Below are 13,902 nucleotides of genomic sequence, written 5' to 3' on the forward strand. Positions count from 1 at the left end.
ACATGCAAACTGCAAAGTTCTGATTCCCCTGGCCCTCTGTATGGCACAAGAAACCAGAGATTAGAGACGTGACTGAAAGGTTGCCTGCACTCATAAAGCCCTTTCTTCTCATCCATGTGGGAACAAATGATATCGCCAAGCGGAGCTACGAAGAAATCATGGCAGACTTTGAAGCTTTGGGAAGGAAACTGAAGAACCTCGGGGCCCAGATAGTTTTCTCATCCATCCTTCCAGTAGTTAGAAGAGGGATAGAAAGGGAAAGGAAAATACTCTAGGTGAATGACTGGCTACAAAGCTGGTGCCGGCGTGAGAGATTTGGATTCTGGGACCACAGGCTATACTTCCTGGAAGATGGGCTGTTGTCAAGGGATGGGTTGCACTTCACAAAGGCTGGGAAAAATTTGTTTGGCCACAGCATGAAGAACTTCAGGAGGGCTTTAAACTGAATCCTACAGGGAAGGGAGACGTAAAGTTGGGGGTAACAATGGACGAAGGCTCATGCTTTGCAACAGAGAGAACAGCTCTAATAGTGCCCAATAATAGTCTTCAGACACATGTAGGAAGAAAGCCAGACTATGAAGCACATGGTGTTCGATGGCTATATACTAATGCCCAGAGTATGGGAAACAAATGGAATGAACTTGAACTCTTAATACAAGAGGGAAATTATGACTTGATAGGTATAACTGAGACTTGGTGGGATGACTCTCATGACTGGAATACAGCAATTGAAGGATATAACTTATTCAAAAAGAACAGGAGAAACAGAAAGGGAGGTGCGGTTGCACTGTATGTGAAAAATACATATCTCTGCACAGAAATACAGGAGGATGAGCTTGGTAGCCCCATCAAGAACATCTGGATCAAAATAAATGGAGCAAAGAATAAAAGGAACCTGGTGGCTGGAGTCTACTACCGGCCACCCAATCAAGGAGAAGACAAGGATTAAACTTTTGAAAAGCAAATAGCCAATGTTTCACGGAAGCATGATGTAGTAGTAATGGGGGACTTCAATTTCCCTGATATTTGTTGGGAGACAAATTCTGCAAAACCTGGCACCTCAGGAAATTCCTGACTTGTGTGGTGGATAACTTCCTCCTACAGAAAGTAGGGGAAGGAACTAGAGGATTGGCTATCCTTGACTTGATCCTAACCAACAGAGATGACTTAGTGGATAAAGTAGCAGTTACAGGAACTCTGGGGGAAAGCGACCATGTTATACTTGAGTTCTTGGTTCTAAGGAAGCAAAAGCTGAGTGTAGTCAAACGCGTACCCTGGATTTTAGGAAAGCTGATTTTAATAAACTCAGAACAATGATCAGTAAGGTCCAAGATGGGTGGGAGCTTTTAAAAAAAGGAAATTCTCAGGGCACAATTACAAACAATTCCAACAAGAAGAAAAGGTGGAAGACAACAGAAGAAGCCAATGTGGCTTCACAAAAAGCTTAGAGATGACCTGAAAACAAAAAAGGACACATATAGGAAGTAGAAAGAAGGCCAAGCAACAAAGGAAGAGTACAGGCAGGTAGCACAGAATTGCAGGGATGGCGTCAGGAAGGCTAAAGCTGAGAATGAGCTGAGGTTAGCGAGGGATGCTAAAAGCAACAAAAAGGCTTTCTTCAGCTCCGTGCATAGTAAAAGACAGAGGAAAGAAATGGTGGTTCAGCTACTAAATAAGGATGGCAAAATGATAACCAATGAGAAAGAAAAGGCAGAGGCGCTCAGTTCCTACTTTGGCTCAGTCTTCTCCCAAAAGAGGGTCTATGACCCCCCTGGCAAAGGCCAAGTACAGGCTGAAGGGGCAGGATTGCAGCTTGAGATCAATAGGCATATGGTCAAGGAACACCTAATTACTTTGAATGAGTTCAAATCTCCAGGGCCAGATGAACTTCATCCTAGAGTAATAAAGGAACTGGCAGAAGAACTCTCAGAACCGCTGTCTATTCTCTTTGAGAAAGCATGGGGGACAGGTGAAGTGCCAGATGACTGGAGGAGGGCTAATGTTGTCCCTATCTTCAAAAAGGGTAAAAAGGAGGAACCTGGGAACTACAGACCAGTCAGTCTGACATCAAATCCTGGGAAAATTCTGGAGCAGATGATAAAGCAATCCATCTGTAACTTAAGCACCTTGAAAACAGTGCAGTGATTACTCGAAGCCAACATGGCGTTGTCAAGAACAAATCCTGCCAGACTAATCTGATCTCATTTTTTGATCAAGTAACCTCCCTTGTGGACTGTGGGATACTGTAGACATAATATACCTCAACTTCAGCAAAGCTTTCAACAAAGTGCCCCATGATATCCTGATGAGCAAACTAGCTCAAGGTGGGCTAGATGAAACAACGATCAGGTGGATCAACAGCTGGCTACAAAATCGGACTCAAAGAGTGCTTATCAATGGCATCTTCTCAAACTGGGCAGAGGTAATGAGTGGGGTACCACAGGGCTCAGTCCTGGGCCCAGTGCTCTTCAACATTTTTGTTAATGACTTGGAGGAAGAGGTGCAGGGAATGCTGATCAAATTTGCAGATGACACAAAATTGGGTGGGATAGCTAATACTCAGGAAGACAGAAACAAAATTCAAAGTGATCTTGATAGACTGGAGTGCTGGGCAGAAAGCAACAGAATGACATTTAATAGGGATAAATGCCAAGTTCTGCACCTAGGAAAAAGGAACCAAATGCACAGTTACAAGATGGGGGATACGTGGCTCAACAACACTTCAAGCAAGAAGGATCTTGGAATTGTTGTCGATCACAAGCTGAATATAAGCCAACAATGTGATGTGGCTGCCAAGAAGGCAAATGCTGTTTTGGGTTGCATTAATAGAAGCATAGCTTTCAAATCCCAGGAAGTACTAGTTCCCCTCTACTCAGCATTGGTTAGGCCTCATCTGGAACTGTGTCCAGTTCTGGGCACCACATTTTAAGAAGGATGCAGACAAACTGGAAAGAGTTCAGAGGAGGGCAACAAAGATGATCAGGGGACTGGAAACAAAGCCCTATGAAGAGAGACTGAAAGAACTGGGCATGTTTAGCCTTGAGAAGAGAAGACTGAGGGAGATATGATAGCGCTCTTCAAGTACTTGAAAGGTTGTCACAGAGAAGAAGGCCAGCATCTCTTCTCGATCATCCCAGAATGCAGAACATGGAATAATGGGCTTAAGTTACAGGAAGCCAGATTCCGGCTGAACATCAGGAGAAACTTCCTGACTGTTCGAGCAATACACCAATGGAACCAATTACCTAGGGAGGTGGTGGGCTCTCCCATGCAGGAGGCATTCAGGACAAGGCTGGACAGCCATCTGTTAGGGATGCTCTGACTTGGATTCCTGCATTGAACAGGGGTTTGGACTCGATGGCCTTGTAGGCCCCTTCCAACCCTACTATTCTATGATTCGATGATTCTATGATTCTATGAGATGACTTCACTTAAAATTAATATCTTATTCCCTCAAGCCACCATGGAAAAGATAACATATATATGCCACAGCAGTGATATGTGTCTACAAAGAGCCATGGTTGGGTTGGTGTTTTTCCAGTTACAGCTTTTTTCAATAATGGGAGGTTTAGAAAAACCTCTATTCTGGCAGAATATTTATAGGTCCAAACTTAGGTATGCTTAACATAGGCAGTATCTGTTTTGAACAGTTTTCCAAACTATTATGAGGCTACATCTGACAGGAGCAAAGCAGAAGGACAAGTTGTTGTTGTTGTTCAGTCGTGTCCGACTCTTCGTGACCCCATGGACCATAGCACGCCAGGCCTTCCTGTCTTGCGCTCTCTCCCGGAGCGTGCTCAAGTTCATATTCATTGCATCCGTGATGCTATCTAGCCATCTCATCCTCTGCCGTCCCCTTCTCCTTTTGCCTTCAGTCTTTCCCAGCATCAGGGTCTTTGCTTGAAGGACAAGTGCTGCTGAGCAAACCCACGGGCATTGGGAAGCTTCAAGGCCACCTTTTTGGCCTCTCCAATTACTGTTTTATTGGGCAAAAAATGTGCAGCTTTTATGCTGTGTAGGATCCAAATGTCTTTCAACCAGCTAGCACATCTGTTGCATGGAAATCACATTTTCTGAACTACAATTTATTGCCACAGGGAAAAGGTTGTTGAACTCTGTGGATCAGTCACACCAGTTCACAGTTTTTCTTCAAGGAAACACAATCCTACTTCTGTCACTAGTGTTGCACATTCTGCACCTCCCCAAGCAGCTGCAGAAAATGCTGAATGGCATGAATTTTTTTTTAATTAAATGGCAGGTAAAGATGTGCCATTTTCAGCACTTGCTAGGAGTTTGGGGGCTGTGTGTTTGTTTGGTTTCATTGGCGATGCCTTTTCTCTTTCTTCGTTGATGCATAAGTGGCCCAGGCATGGTGGCTATGAGAAGCTGCAACTGGAGGTACCATTACAAGACACATTTAAGTTGACCAAAGAAGTGTTTCTTGAAGAAGTTGCTACACTTGTACTCAGATTGTGTGTATATATGAACTAGATAAAGAGATTGCTCCGTGTTTATTGTGTCTACAGTATTTAGTAGTAAACGGGATTTTTCACATAACTCGGTAAGAAAAAGTGTCTGGATTAGAGCACCTTTGGCTTGTGGTCTTTCATCAGGTTGTAGGAAAAGGCACTCCACTGTTAGTTGCATGACACAAATTAGGCCCTGCCCATATTTTATGGCATCGCAGTTTGGTTGTAGACCAGTAAAAATGCTCATCACTCACTCTCCACGCACCAAAGGTTTATGAACCATTTGTTTTACATGACTCTCTATAAATTCTTTCCCTCTACAGTAATACTTATTTCCCTGCCAACAACATGATATATCAAAGCTTTCTTTTTCTTTTCTTTCTTACAAAAACCTGAGGCTGTACAGAAAGGCTTTGTGTTACAGAATCAGTTTAAACCTAAAAGCAAATTAAATAAATGTTATTACGTTTGAGAAATTTGGTAGGTGCCACAGCTTTATAAATGAATTGTCAGTAATATATAGCAAAACCAAAACAGATGCTTCCTTGGCTAATAAACAGTAGCAGCTGTGGCTGCAGGGAAAGGATGAGGAGAATGTATTTCCTCTTTCCTCGGCTATTTCCCCTCGTCCCCTGCCCCTCTCCTTTCTTTCACAGTTATGTCCTGTGCTGCCCCTGGACTGATATATATCATCAAATATGTCATGTGGCTCCACTGGGAAGGAATGAGAAGTGTGTTGTATAAAAACTTCTTTAAACTACCTTCTCAGAAGGAAAGAGATACAAGGCATTTGTAAGTTCCTATACGTAACCTTGGAGTACATTACTGTTTACACCAGTGTTGAATGTCCCAGATTAGTTAGTTTGTTTATAAAGAAGCTTGTATGCAAAATTAAAATACCCCCTTGCCAAAATGTGCTTTCAGTCACGTCTAACAGCAAAAGGGACCAACTGTTGTGTTGAGTAACAATATTCTCATGTAGATCCACTGAAATAAAGGACATACCTTTTTTATCATATATCACCCCCTCTAATAGCTAACTCAGTGGTGAGTACCAATGAATGGAGACAAAATGGGACCACTGAGAAACAAGAGGGAAGTATTAGCATGCTCAGGGGAATCCTGAGGTAAACAAAAGTACAAGACTGTAAAAAAAAACTGCACCCAAAGGATGCAAAACTTCCCCCCAAAAGAACCCCATGAGGACAGGGCACGCTCAGTAGCCTCCAGGAGTCACAGAATGTTATTTTATTAATTCATCAAGAAGACTTGTATCCTGCCATTTCACTTTAAAATACCACCAAAAGCATTAAAAATAAATAATTAGAATAGTTAGAACAGTTAAAACCAAAAAACAGACAGCTCAGCAGATAATTAACAAATTAGAGTTGATTTTAAAAACAATGAGGCTAATAGAAAGCCCAAACAGAATTGTTTTCACCAGATGGCGTGAACAACTCCCATGCTGGCTGGGGCATGCTGGGAGTTGTAGAACTTTTTTCTTGTCTAAACATGCGTAGGATTGTGCCCATAATTATTTAATTATTTATATCCCACATTTCCTACTGTAAATAGAGCTGAAGGCAACTAGCAAGAATAAAATACTCTGGCCAGTATCCAACTGGGCACCACACCCCTGCCAATTCTGTTCTACAAGTGATCCTCACCACTTGCACAACAGAGATTTAGTGCTTCCGGGAGCAACCAGAGTGGAAACACTCCTTTCTGGAATGGGGCAGGTCAGCAAAGCTCACATAAAGGAGCTCTGCCAGCCTTTCCCAATCCAGAAATGAGCATTTCTGCTCGTTTTGGGTGTCCTCTAGGTAGCATTAAATCTCTATCGTGCAAGCGGTTGGTCTCACTTGCACAGCAGAGTCAAGAGGAGGGGCCACTTACAGAACTGAATTAGTGGGATCCTGTCAGATATTGCCCAATATAAAAAACAAAAAATATAACTAAAACATAAAAGCAAATACTTTAAAACACATTCAGAAAAAGAAATAAATAGCACCCACCAATTAAAACCTACTTAAGCAACAAGTCAACTTAAAAACCTGTCTGTCAATAAAAACGTCTTTGCCCACTGGTGGAAGGACAACGAAGATGGCTTCTCTTGGCAGAGAGTTCTAGACTGAGTCGGGGGAGACAACATACAGGTGTACAAAATTATGCATGGTGTGTGATGAAAGTGGATAGGTAGACATTTTTATCCCTCCTTCATAATACTAGAACCTGGGGTCATCCCATAAAGTGACTGGTGGGAGATTCAGGACACATAAAAGGAAATATTTCTTCACACAATACATTAAAATATAGTTAAACTATGGAATTTACTTCTGATGACCACCAATTTCAATGGCTTTAGAAGGGGATTAGACAAATTCATGGAGGATTACCAATGGCTACTAGTTTGGATGACCATATGCTACCTCCAGTGTCAGAGGCAGTAAGCCTATGTATACCAGTGGTTGGGGAACATGACCAGGAGGGTGCTATTCCACTATTCCTGTTTGTAGATTTCCCATAGGCAGCTGGTTGGCCAGTGTGTGAACATAATGCTGGGCTAGATGGGCCTTGGTCTGATCCAGCATGGCTCTTCTTACGTTTTCATGTTCTTATTCTCCTCACCAACTTCCATGGGGTTGTAGGCTGGGCTGAAAGAAAAAAAAACACTAGCAAAATATTTAATTGTACACATTTTACTGAACAACTGGGCTTGGAGAAAGACATGACTTCACCCTCTAACCCGTGTGCATTACAGGTCCAGGGAACCCAGGCGGGTTTGGTCCATTTTACTCATTGTTCTCATGAGATTACTGTAATGATTAGGTAAGGTAAGTTTAAAATCTCCATACAGAATCAAGCATATGGTATATTTATTGGCAAATGCAAAGCCCCTCAGGAGCGAGCTCTGTCGTAACAAATGATGAATTATGTGGCTTCATAAGCACACATGTCATCAAATGCACCATTGACCTTTTTACATTTTCAGGGGGATTTTCTGCTTTGAGCAGTTTCTCTGGCTTGGAAGTGAAGCAGTTTAACAATGTTGCCCTGGAGGAAACAGTTAATCAATAATTTCAGTTTTTGTTTCTGTAAAAGGTAAATGAAGCCCTTATATTTCTCAAGCAAGTAAGCAAGCTGGTGTTTAGTGAGGCTTTAATAAGAGGCTAATAAAGCACACAAATACTTCCTCACTACTGGGAGGGCGGAATAAGAATCACTAGGGCACGGTGCCAAAGAAGAAATTGTTTGTAATTAAAACGTGTGCTTGTCTTGCAAGTATCAAAAATTCCAGAAAATGCCAGACTCCCCTGAGCAAATCCCTTGTGAGTTGTAATAAAAAAGACATGCCCACAACTTGTCTCTATGAGGTTTGCATCTAGTTTAATAAGCCGTTGAGAGGGATGGGAATAGGAGCCTGCACCAAGATTTCCCTACAGACCAAAAAGGTTTCCAAGGCAATCGCATAGCCTGATCATACTTTAATTGCAGTGGGGCAGATATAAGTTCACTTTTCACCAATGGCACTTCTCAAGTGATCACCATATAACGGCAGACCTGAGAAACAGCCACCAGCTCTGCTCACCCTTCCTTGAAATGACCAACATTCCCTAAGCCTGGACCAGCCAGCTCCCCTCTAGATGTGTGGGATTACAAGTCCTATCACCTTGGCCAATGACCATGCTGGCTGGGGATGTTGGAGATTGTAGTCCAACACAACTGGAGGGCCCCCGATTGGGGGAGGCAGGTCTGGACAATCACAATGTAGCATTTCATCCACACAAACCATCTAGTAGGCCCTCAATATATACCAAGGGGCTGTCAGTAGCCCTGTCCCTGTCCTGCCTCACCACCTTTCCGAAGAAACAGAGGGTGACTCACAGGTGCCAATATCTTTCTGCCCAAACCTACAAACTTCTGCCACACCACAAAATCTCATAGAACTGGGCCATTTGCATTCATCAAAGCTGCTATATTCATTATTTATCAAAGACTGGTAAAGATTGAGAGCTTTCCTACATGAGGAATTTATCACATGCTCATCAGCCCCTACTCATGGTTATTTATGGGTACCTTTGACAACGGTGTGACCCTACAGTTTCGTTTCTGTGTCTGATGAGCATTTCCAGGGAGTTTTTCTAGAGCACAGAAAATGTGGTATTTAATTGTGAAAGAGAAAAAAAATGCTTTTTCCATTTGTGTATTTGTGCTATTCCACTATACCACAGTGCCACCTAGGGGTTATGTAGCAGAAAAGCAGAAAAGGAAATGCTCTTCATGTAGTGCTCGAATCTCAATTCTGCAACGAAACTGAAAGTAAATTACAGCAATTTAAAAGCCTAGCATAGAAAAGCTCATACAGTGCCTTGTAAAATAAATAGCAAACAGTTTTACGTTTTGACCGTGGCTAGGGATATTTGACCCCTTCATGGATCACTGCCTTGTGGTGGCGAAGGGGCTTGCGTAACTCAGTGAAGCCATAAGCTATGTCATGAAGGGCCACCCAAGACAGACAGGTCATGGCAGAGAGTTCTGACAAAATGTGGTCCACTGGAGAAGGAAATGGCAACCCACTCCAGTATTCTTGCCAAGAAAACCCCATGGAACGTATCACAAGGCTAAAAGAGATGACGCCGGAAGATGAGCCCCTCAGGTCGGAAGCTGTCTGATATACTACTGGGGAACAGCAGAGGGAATTTCCAAGTAGCGCCAGAAAGAGTGAAGCGGCTGGGCCAAAGCCAAAAGGACACTCAGCAGTGGATGTGTCTGGTGGTGAAAAGAAAGTCTGATGCTGTAAAGAACAATATTGTTTAGGAACCTGGAATGTAAGATCAATGAATCAAGGTAAGCTGGAGGTGGTCGAACATGAGATGGCAAGATTGAACATCGACATCTTGGGAATCAGCGAACTAAAATGGACACGCATGGGCGAATTTAATTCAGGTGACCATCATATCTACTACTGTGGGCAAGAATCCCTTAGAAGAAATAAGTAGCACTCATATTCAACAAAAGGGCGGGAAAAGCAGTACTGGGGTACAATCTCAAAAACAATAGAATGATCTCAGTACGAATCCAAGGCAAACCATTCAACATCACAGTAATTCAAGTCTATGCCCCAACCACTGAGGCTGAAGAAGCTGAGGTTGATCGGTTCTATGAAGACCTACAACACCTTATAGAACTAACACCAAAAAAGATGTCCTCTTCAACATAGGGAATTGGAATGCTAAAGTAGGAAGTCAAGAAATCACGAGGATAACAAGCAAGCATGGCCTTGGTGTACAAAATGAAGCAGGACAAAGGCTAATAGAGTTTTGCCAAGAGAACACGCTGATCATAGCAAACACTCTTTTCCAACAGCACAAGAGGCGACTCTACACATGGACATCACCAGATGGTCAATATCAAAATCAGATTGATTATGTCCTTTGCAGCCAAAGATGGAGAAGCTCTATACAGTCAGTAAAAACAAGACCTGGAGCTGACTGTGGCTCAGATCATGAGCTTCTTATTGCAACATTTCAGCTTAAATTGAAGAACGTAGGGAAAACCACTAAACCATTCAGGCATGACCTAAATCATATCCCTTAAGAATATACAGTGGAGGTGATGAATAGATTTAAGGGATTAGACTTGATAGACAGAGTGCCTGAGGAACTATGGATGGAGGTCCGTAACATTGTTCAGGAGGCAGCAACTAAATCCATCCCAAAGAAAAAGAAATGCAAGCAAGCCAAGTGGTTGTCTGATGAGGCTTTACAAGTAGCTGAGGAAAGAAGGGAAGTGAAAAGCAAGGGAGAAAGGGGAAGATATATCCAACTGAATGCAGAGTTCCAGAGAATAGCAAGGAGAGACAATAAGGCCTTCTTAAATGAACAATGCAAAGAAATCAAAGAAAACAATAGAATGGGAAAGACTACAGATCTTTTCAAGAAAATCAGAGATCTCAAGGGAACGTTTTGTGCAAAGACAGGCATGAAAAAGGACAAAAGAAGGCAGAAGAACTATACAGGAAAGATCTGAATGTCCCTGATAGCAATGATAGTGTGGTCACTGAACTTGAGCCGGACATCCTATAGAGTGAAGTCAAGTGGGCCTTAGGAAGCATTACTAAAACAAAGCTAGTGGAGATGACAGTATTCCAGCTGAGCTATTTAAAATCCTAAAAGGTGATGCTGTTAAAGTGCTGCACTCAATATGCCAACCAATTTGGAACACTCAACAGTGGCCACAAGACTGGAAAAGGTCAGTTTACATTCCAATTCCAAAGAAGGGAAATGCCAAAAAGTGTTCAAACTACCGTACAATTGCACTCATTTCACATACCAGCAAGGTTATGCTCAAAATCCTACAAGCTAGGCTTCAGCAGTATGTGAACCGAGAACTACCGGAAGTACAAGCTGGGTTCTGAAGAGGAAGAGGAACTAGAGATCAAATCACCGACATTCGCTGGATCATGGAGAAAGCAAGAGAATTCCACAAAAATGTCCATTTCTCTTTCATTGACTACGCTAAAGCCTTTGATTGTGTGGATCACAACAAACTGTGGTAAATTCTTAAAGACATGGGAGCGCCAGACCACCTTACCTGTCTCTTGGGATGTACGAAAGTCACTTATCGTTCCGTGGATCTGCTTCGCGGTGGGGGGGAGGCGCTCCGTCCCTCCCCCCAGAATCCTTGACGGGGGGGGAGGCGCTCCGTCCCTCTCCCTGGAATCCTGCCCGGACAGCTCCACTCCACGGGGATTCTGCAGAGCCGCTGGCCGGCTCCGCCCACAGCCGGACATCCGGCCACTGGGCAGCAAGGACACAAATGGCGGCAGCCGTAGCCACCGCCGTTTGCATCCCTGTACTTAACCGTGATAAGCTACGTAAATATTTACATAGCCTATCACGGCAAAGTAAAAAAAACATGTACGCAAATGGCGGCGGCTATGGCCGCCGCCATTTGCATTCACTATTTTTAGCTGTTCTAGCCTACGTAAATATTTACATAGACTAGAACAGCTAAAAATGGTGAACGCAAATGGCGGCCACCACAGCTGCTGCCATGTGCATTCACTGCACCCAGCAGCGGCCGCCCCCGCCCCTTCCGCCGCACCTTCCGCCCCTGCCCCCGTCACTGCCGCCCCTGCCACCCCCGCCACCGTACCTGCTGCCCCCGCCCGTTCCGCCACACCTTCCACTGCCCCCGCCGCCGCCGCCCCTGCTGCCCCCGGTGCCTCCCCCACCGCCCCAGCACCTGCCGCCCCCGCCGCCGCACCTTCCGCCGCCGCCGCACCTTCCGCCGCCTCCGCACCTTCCGTCGCCCCAGCTGCCACACATTCCGCCGCCGCCAAACCACCACCAAAGCCGCCACCGAAGCCACCACATCTGCCACAGGTAAGCGTCGTCCCGGGGGGTTCCACAGGGTGGGGGGGGCAGGAGGCCGTTCCACCACGGATTCTGGGGGGCCGAATGCCAGTGCATTCGGTCTCACTGGAATCCGTGCCGGAATTCTCTGCCATCCCTACCTGTCTCCTGAGAACCTGTATGAGGGTCAAGAAGCAACAGTAAGAACCGGAGATGGAACAACCAATTTCCCAACAAAATTGGGAAAGGAGTACAACAAGGCTGCATATTGTTGCCCTGCTTATTTAATTTATATGCAGAGTACATCATGAGAAATGCTGGGTTGGATGAATCACAGGTCGGAATTAAGATTGCTGGGAGAATTATCAACCACCTCAGATACACAGATGATACCACGCTAATGGCAGAAAGCGAAGAGGATCTAAAGAGTCTCTTGTTGAGGGTGAAAGTGGAGAGTGCAAAAGCTGGTTTGAAACTCAACATTAAACAAACTAAGATCATGGCATCTGGACCCATCACTTCTTGGCATATAGAAGGGGAAGAAATGGAAGCAGTGACAGATTTTATTTTCTTGGGCTCCAAGATCACTGCAGACGGTGACTGTAGCCATGAAATTAAAAGACGCTTGCTCCTTGGGAGAAAAGCTATGGCAAACCTAGACAGCATAGTAAGAAGCAGAGACATCACCTTGCCGACAAAGGTCCGTCTAATCAAAGCTATGGTTTTCCCAGTAGTAATGTATGGCTGTGAGAGCTGGACTATAAGGAAGGCTGAGCACGGAAGAATTGATGCTTTCGAACTGTGGTGCTGGAGAAGACTCTTACGAGTCCCCTGGACTGTAAAGAGGTCAAATCAGTCCATCCTAAAGGAAATCAACCCTGACTGCTCATTGGAAGGACAGATACTGGAGCTAAAGCTCAAATATTTTGGCCACCTAATGTGAAGAGAAAACTCCCTGGAAAAGACCCTGATGCTGGGAAAGATTGAAGGCAAAAGGAGAAGGGGACGGCAGAGGATGAGATGGCTAGATAGCATCACCGATGCAATAAATATGAACTTAAGCACACTCCGGGAGAGAGCGGAGGACAGGAAGGCCTGGCATGCTATGGTCCATGGGGTCACAAAGAGTCGGACATGACTTAACGACTGAACAACAAAGGGATATTTGAACTTGCTTCATAATATACATATGGAAAATGTAATGTGCCATCGAACTTGCATTGACTACCAAACATTTGGAATTTTGAGTGTTGTGGAGACTCTCACAAAATGGCTGTCACAGGGGCCCCTTGCTCATTCATAAAATGGCTGCCATAGTGGGCTTGGCTGGTCACAGAACACTCATGTCCCAGAAGCCAAACTGGTGAGACTCAAAGAAAATAAACTTGTCCAAGAACCTTAATACAAGGCAGAAGTGGGGTCCAAAACAAAAACCATTCTTTTGAACCCAAGTAAAGATGTTACTGGAGAGGGCATGCTTTGCTTTTCTGTAAGCCTCCCCCGCCGATTAAAAATGTTTTAGTTTTAAAAAGAAATAAATGAAATAAAAATCAGAAGGGGCAGGTAGGGATATATGGATTGGGTAAAACCTGCTCCGTCTGTGTTTTGCAGTTTGTCAGGTGCCTTTCGTCCTGTTGTCCACCCATCCATGGAATGGGGGGGGGGTCTGAATGTGCACAAATGTGCATTTGCACAAATGCAGATTTACACAAAATCACGCATGGGAAAATGTGCAAATTCCCCCAAATGTGCATTTAATACTTTACCCTATGGGGAAAATGTGCATTTTTGGCCAGTTTTTAAAAATTTGCATATAGTTCTATGTTTAAATTTGTGCAAAATTTGGGGAAGTTAGAAAAATGCTCCACAAGTCTGCGGAAGCTGCCTGATGGGGGAAGCTGTCCGCTGCAGAATCTGAAGGTCAGATTCATCAAATCCAAACTCATTTGGTTCCGTTGCAGATTTCTCTGACATCTCTAGGGGCAGGGAGCCTTGTGGGTGCCAAGAGAGCACTCATTGGTGCCCACCGGAACCATATTGGAGACCCCAGGCATAGCAGGTTATGTGAACCATCC

The sequence above is a fragment of the Heloderma suspectum genome, chromosome 2 (genome assembly GCF_057233095.1).
Source record: "Heloderma suspectum isolate Gila_16-S chromosome 2, 16-S_ref, whole genome shotgun sequence".
Taxonomy (NCBI): domain Eukaryota; kingdom Metazoa; phylum Chordata; class Lepidosauria; order Squamata; family Helodermatidae; genus Heloderma; species Heloderma suspectum.